The sequence below is a fragment of the Kryptolebias marmoratus genome, linkage group LG8, assembly GCF_001649575.2.
Source record: "Kryptolebias marmoratus isolate JLee-2015 linkage group LG8, ASM164957v2, whole genome shotgun sequence".
NCBI classification, from domain to species: domain Eukaryota; kingdom Metazoa; phylum Chordata; class Actinopteri; order Cyprinodontiformes; family Rivulidae; genus Kryptolebias; species Kryptolebias marmoratus.
Window position 1 is genome coordinate 27,745,839 of NC_051437.1, and position 7,660 is coordinate 27,753,498.

Genomic DNA, 7,660 nt, shown 5'->3' on the forward strand with positions numbered 1-7,660 from the left:
CAAAAAGTTGCGATTTTGTGGGTTTTGCTTGATTTTGTGTTAATAGTTGCGATCGCAACATCACGAAATCCTGGAGGGCCTGAAAATTGCATGTGGTAGTAACTGAGAGTCTGACAGCGACAACACACGATAAAACATTAAATTGTGCATCAAACTTTATTTTCAACATCTGACCGAAACAGCTTCAACTCTGTCACTCAACCTTAAATGATTTTAAGTCTAAAATTTTTTTTTCTGGAGAAAATATGGATGAAATAATAAAAATAGAAAAAGGAGTTGAGTTGAAAACATGGTTTGATTACAATAAGTTGTCATTAAATGAAAGGAAAACCAAATTCATGGGATTTTTTTGAATACATTAGAAATAAAGTTGCAAAAACTATTGGAATATTGTTTACAATAAAAGATTTAATAAATGTTAAAGGCTTGCATATTATATATTTTTCTTTGGTTATGCCTTATTCGTCTTATTGCTTGGAAATTTGGGGAAATGCAAGTAAAACAACCATTGATATTTTAGTTGAAAAAAAAAAGCTATATGGCTTATTAATAAGGTGGGATACTGTGAACCAAATGATAAACTCTTAATTCAAAGTAATACATTAAAATTTAAAGATATTGTATATATAAAAATATTGGAAAAAATGCATAAAGCAATGAACAAAAGTCTTCCTTCCGGTATTCAGAAATTATTGGAGTTAAGACAGAATCAATACAATTTGCAAGATTTGTTTATATTTGAATGTGCAAAAAGAGAAAACTCAGGTAAAACTATGTGAAACTATGGAATGAGCTGAATGAGGATTTTAAGTTATGTTCTTTATTTGGTGAGTTTTAAAAGAGCTTTTAAATGTAAATTGATAAAATCTTACGCTGTTAGGTATTGTGAAGATTTAAGTAGGGTAGGCAAGAATAAGCTTTGGCTTCAGGCTGTTCCTTTTTTGGGTTTGTTTATTGTCTTTTTATTTCTTGTGTTTAATGTTAATAATTTACCAAAATAAAGTGAATTGATTGATTGATTGAACTCTGGTGTGGAAGGCAATGGGCGACATGCAATCCTTCATATTCACTTATTATTTTAGTTTTCAAACCACTTTATAATAAACACGTTTACATCTAAAGTGAAACAATCATGCAGTGAAAAAGTTGTCTTCTTTCAGCTCTGAAACCCTCCCACCCCGCTGTTTAAACACATTAAATTCAAATTACTCAGGTCCGGATCTTCGCACCTTTCTTGTCTTCTGCAGCAATTAAAACTTACATTGTTATGGCACAAGATGCTGCAAACATGCATGGTTTTAAAGTGCTTTACTGAGAGTATCCTGCTGACTTCGGGGGTATTAGGCACACACAGAGACCCGGAGTCACGTTCATTCGTCCGACTGTGCCATCAGAACGCGCGAGACGTCGACAGAGTCTCCCGTTCACCACGTGCATCGGCTTATTTTCTGTGTCTGTGCACGCAGATGCAGCCTCTGCGTACTTCCAGTGTCACATCTATGTTAACAACACATTTATTCTGATTGTACACAGTAATGAGTGATTAATTATTCCCCGCTCAAATTATCATTTCATTACGTTCGCGCAGACTCGGCCTGGCGCACACACAAACGCAGAAAACACGTCCACGTCACAAGGAATAAGCGCCAGCGGTGGTTCCATCCTACTCTCCGAGGCTAATTGAGGTTAATGAATGGAAATGGTAAGTAAAAACACATTAACTAGAATAATTAAGTGTACCATTGGTGATAGCAGAAGTTCGTTGGAAACACCACAGGAAATTACAGAACTAATCAAACATTATTTCCTCCCGCTCTGTGAGAGACTGAAATGTGTGTCTTCATTCAGGATTTATGTCGGATCATAAAAATAAACCACCTTCTGCTTTATTGGATGTTGTTGTTGTGGGTTTTTTTTTTTAAGCTTCAAACAGAAAATGATGCTTAATCTAAAGTTCTCAAGACAGAGAACCAGTAAAGAGTTAGATTTACAGACAAGAAGCAAAAACGGAGACACTTAGGCAGGAGGGGGAATCCTGCACACCATCTGATCCCAGGATTCCTAAACTTGGCATTCACACACACTCACACACACACACATTCACACACACACTGCCAGGCTTGGAGACTGACTGAGAAAGAAAGATAAAGGAGGCTGACACACATCCATTCAGATACGAGAGCGCTGGAGGAGATAATAAGGCCGACTGGTGAGATGGACTCTTCAGATCAACCCGATCCACGGCGCCCTGATGGGAAAAGAGCCAAGAAAAAAAAAGCACATTAACAACCAATCCAAATATGAGCTAATATGAATTAAATTATTTGAAAAATTCCTGAGATTAGCCTAAAGGTACCCAAACAGTTTAGGTTCTCAGAGGTTTTGGTAGCTCTTTGTAATAATATTTAAAGATTTCAATCCCTCCAGGATTTTGCGGGCATTTTTTGTGATTGTTGCAGCTAAAATGCCTGATTTCGCAGAGCATTTTCCTAAAAGTTGCGATTTTTTTTTACTAAAATCAATAAAAAAAACCATCACTTTTAATATATAAACCAAAAATACTTCCTAGTTTTGTAAGATAATTGCCAACAAACATTGCCATTCTCCAAAGGTGCTTTATTTGAGAACTTTGATAGCTTCTAAACTGATGTTCATGAGCATTTCTGGATTGTCCCTGGTCTGCAGCTCTCCTCACATGTTTTGCAGACACAAAGTGTTTGTCGATGCGTTTATGTTCCATGATTACACTGCAGGACGTGCAAAACAGCTGCAGCTGGGGAGGAAACTGGTTTGCTGAAATCTTTGTGGGCAAATGTGAAGCATTAGCGCACATTTTGGCTTCGGTCTCTGCTCCTGCACGCTCCCGGCATTCTGATATTAACAGGAAGTGACGTCACGTGTCTTCTTCCTGAGTTATTTGGGGTTATTTTGTATTCCACGCTACACAAACCCACAAAGAAGAGACTAGACTGCCGAAACAGTGGCGAATCACTTTAGAAACAATAAATATTGGGTTAAAGTTGCGATGTTTTGGGGAAAGTTTCAAAAAGTTGCGATTTCGCCGGGTTTGCTTGATTATGCGTTATTAGTTGCGATCGCAACATCGCAAAATCCTGGAGGGTCTGATATATCACCCGCCTTCTTCAATGACAAGGATTTAGACTAGGATCAACTAGAAACTGCTGTTTTGTTTTGTTTGGTTGGTTTTTTGTTTCTTTTATGACACAATCGCTTGGTTAAAGCTGTCGAGTCATCGTTTGAGTTGGTAATATTGAGTCAAAACTTAGATCCAGTGGTTGGGTCAGAGATGAGCCGTGTCATTCTTCACATTATATTCTATTTAAGCCAAAACGTGACCAAATCGGACCTCAGCTGGTAAAAATGAGATGTTTAACCAGAATGGCTTTATTAACTTTTGTCATGAATGGAGGTGTTTGGGGTTTTTGTGTTTTGATTTGTGGGTTTTTGTTCACGTCTTGTCACCATTCACCTCCCCAGTAACTTTCCGCCGGTCACGCCTGTCACGCCTGTCACGCCCACCTCCTCTGTCCACAGCTGCAACCAATAATCATCTCTCCCTCTGCCTTTAAAGCCGGTCTCTGCTTTTCCATTCTTCACTGGGTCATTCCTCTCGTTCTCGTTCATGTTTTTTATTGCCACGCTTCTAGCTTTGCCTTGCCTTTCTTTTGGATTTTGTTGTTGTTAGTTTTGCTGCCACACCAGCCCTTTGTTTTGTTTGTTTATTTAAATTAAGAAAATAATTTCCTTTTTTAACGATGAGTCTGCGTTCTGGGTTCGCCTCTGTCTCTCCGCCTTCTGACAACTTTTGTTTGTACTAGACCAGGGGTGTCCAATCCTGGTCCTCGAGGGCCACCATCCTGCAGGTTTTCCTTGTTCCTCTGCTCCAACACACCTGATTCAGAGGTTAAATCATCTCTTCATGTTCTGCAGAAGCCTGTTAATCAACCATTGATTCAAATCAGGTGTGTTGGAGCAGAGGAACAAGTAAAACCTGCAGGATGGTGGCCCTCGAGGACCAGGATTGGCTACCTCTGTACTAGACAGTCAGTTAGTTTTCCTAAAACATCAGATAGTGCTAGCTAGCTGATGCTAATAGTTACCTACTAGCTACCATAATTATTAATCTAGATTTTGGCTTCTTACAACTCAACTTATTAGTTATTAGTATAACCACAACTGGTTATAGTTACAGTTACCCAACAACTGGATGTTACCCACTTAACATCCAATAATTACCTTCTGGGAGTGTCATTAAAATCCATTTATTGGTTTTATTTCGCTAACGCTACAGAACACACACAGAGACATGAGCCAAAACAGTAACGCCTTCTTGAAATAAAAAATAAAAAAACTAAGACCCACTTGTCACTAAAAGTAAAACACTGGGCTCAGCAGACAGAATGGGGAAATATACTCTCATCGATCAGCATATTTATTCTCATAAGCATGGGAATATTTGTATGCTCGTGTTTGTGAGACCTCACTGCTGCTCCTCCATTGACTTCCACTTCGGCTCGTTCTGGATGTCAGTTTATCAGTCGATTGAATATCTACCAGCCCTTTTATTTATAACACTCTGGATAAAGTGTTGCCGCTTGCTTTTTCATCTTCGCCGAAGAAGCGCGGATGTGTGTGGAGCGGGTGGAAGGCCGAGAAAGGACAGGAAAGAGACGAAAATCAATATATTTCTGCTGTGCAGCAGGAAGGAGGCAGGAGAGAGGAAAGAGTTCAGGATGAGGACAGAAGTTTGAAGAATTCACGCAAAGGAAAGAAAAACAGGTGTTTTTATTTTATTTTATTTTATTTTTTTACCTGCCTGTAAATTCTCAGCATTCAGGAAGACGGTGTGCTGGTGCAAACTGTCCCTGTAGTAAACACCATTTGGTTTCAGCACACATTCACGAAAGTTTTTGTTTGTTTTGTTTGTTTGTTTACAATCCCAATTCCAAAAACACACTGAGACATTGTGTAAAATGTAAATAAATACAGAATGAATTAATTTGCAAAGCCCGTATTTCAGTTCAATTCAATTCAATACAAAAATACTTTATTAATCCCAAAGGGTAATTAAATGTTGACGTAGCTCATTTAAATCAAGGAGTTCTTATCGATGGTGATGGCTGTGGGCAGGAAAGATCTCCTCCGTTTTACAGCTAATCTGAAGAAGCCTTTGACTAAAGAGACTCTGTTTTCTGATAACGGTCTCATGAAGAGGATGGTCAGGGTTGTCCATGATTTCCTTTTCTTTGCATCATCATCTCCAGAGGTTCCACAGTCATCCCCAGAACAGAACCAGTCTTCTTTATCAGGTTGTTGAGCCTTTTTAGGTCCCTGGCTCTGATGCTGATGGCAGAGGAGATGACACTCTCAACAACAGACTTATAGAAGATCTGCAGCTTCTTGCTGGAAACCTTAAAGGATCTAAGCTTCCTGAAGAAGTCCAGTCTGCTCTGTCCCTTCTTGTAGATGTTGTCTAGATGAACACCAAGGTATTTATATTCCTCAACCTCCTCCACTTCTTCTCTCATGATGGTAATAGGGTTTGATCTGACCCTGTTTCTCCTGAAATCTACAATCATCTCCTTTGTTTTGTTCACATTCAAGATGAGATGATTGTTTCCACACCGTGCCACAAAGCGGTCCACCGGATCTCTGTACTCAGCTTCTTGTCCATCTCTGATACACCCGACAACTGCAGAGTCATCTGAATATTTCTGTAGATGACAGGAGTCTGAAGTGTACAGAGTGAAAAGGAATGGCGAGAGTACAGTCCCCTGTGGTGCTCCTGTGCTGCTGACCACCTGGTTGGACACACAGTCCTTCAGTCTCACAAACTGTGGTCTTTATTTTATTCATATCAAAAGTTGAAGCTAAGAAATAGTGAAATATTTCAGAAAAATAAGGTAATTTTAGTTTGATGGCAGCAACATCTCAGAAATGACGGGACAAGGCTCAGCAGTCCTGGGTCGTGTTGGATTGGTGGATGATGGATGTTTTTGTCTCACAATGCACCAAATATTTTCGGCTGGTGAGAGCCCGGTTCAGCACTCAGACGTCGTTCAGCTTCGTCTCGCTAAAATATGCAAGGCCTTCGCTGAAAACGAGATAAGCTGGGTGGGAGAAAATGTTATTCTAAAAAACTGTAAATGATGGAGCCTTCCTCGATGTGTGAGCTGCCCATGCCAGAGGCACTAATGCACCCCCATACCATCAGAGAGGCTGTTTTTTGAACGGCTGGACGGTCGCTCTCCTCTTTAGTCTGAAGGATGTAGCGTCCGTGGTTTCCAAAAAGATTTATCTGATCCTAGAACAGTTGCTACTTTGCCTCAGTTAAATGAGGATTCGGGGTTGTTTTTTGTGTTTTAATTTGGGTTTATTGTTTATTTTATTTTGTTTTTTAATTATCTTTATGTTTAATCTGGTCTTAGTTCAGTTCTTGCTCCTTGTGTTTCTGTACTCCTGTCATCATTAACTTCTCCTCAGTCGGTCTCTTGTTTACTTGAAACGTCAGCTTTTTGTTTTTGTTCTTTTATTTAAAAATAAATTATTTCATTCTCCTTGGAACCGAGACAAGTCTGCACATTTCTCTCCTCCCAGCCTGACAGCTTTCGCCCGGAGAAGATGCTCCTCTGCGTCGTGTTCACATTAGGCTTTTTCTTTGCGTGATGGAGCTTTAATCTGCAATCTGTGGAAAACACGGTGAGCTGTGTTGTGAGCCGGCCGTACAGTGTTGACTTTTAGGCTTTGAGCTCAGAGATTTCTCCATATTCTTGAAAAGTTTTGATGATATTATGAACTGTAGATGGTGGGATGACCCTGCCCATCCTTACCTTTGAGAGATTCTGCCTTGATAATAATTAAAAAAACAGTTATGCTTATACTCCTCTTACTTACCTGTAAGTTGCAAAATGCTCTTCTGACTTTTTTATGGCATTAAAATGGAAAGAAATGCCACAACTTTTTCCAAGAAAATAAGATGAATGCACCTGTGCACCCCATTCCAGCAGACTAAGAAACACTTCGGACAAAAAAAAGGAAAAAGTGAGTAAACCGGAAGGAAATCATGATAAATATGGTCAAACATCAATACAGTATGGATGGAGCCTGGCACATCACACACACACACACAGAGATGCTGTGTAAGGCTATTCACCTTTCTTGTTCCCCTTCACCTCCATTTCAATTTCTATATTAAAATGTCTCCCTTTGTTTTATGTGAGTTGGCACGTTGCTCCTTAGTGTTTGTTGTTTGCAGGATGATGAATAAATCAGCGGCGTTATCATAATCCGCGATGCAGCAACGTTTTCTGCACCAGCTCAGTGCAGATTTCTGCCAGAAATAACTTGCATTTGTCTGTCTGTTAGCAAAATATCTCTTGAACCACTAACAGCTACCACAGCTAACCTTTGCAAACTCAAAACTGGCTCTAACTCAGTTAATTTCACAGATACTGGACTGAAATTTTGTGTAGTGGTAGCTGAGAGTGGCCCCCAACTAATACTTAAAGCCAGGGCCGTAGCCTGACTTTAAAAAATCCTGAGGTCAACCACTCATTATCCCCCTGCACATCAGTTACAATGAAGACTTAATTAAAATAGAAGCATTTATTTAAAACAAGTGACTTGAATGTGTATATGT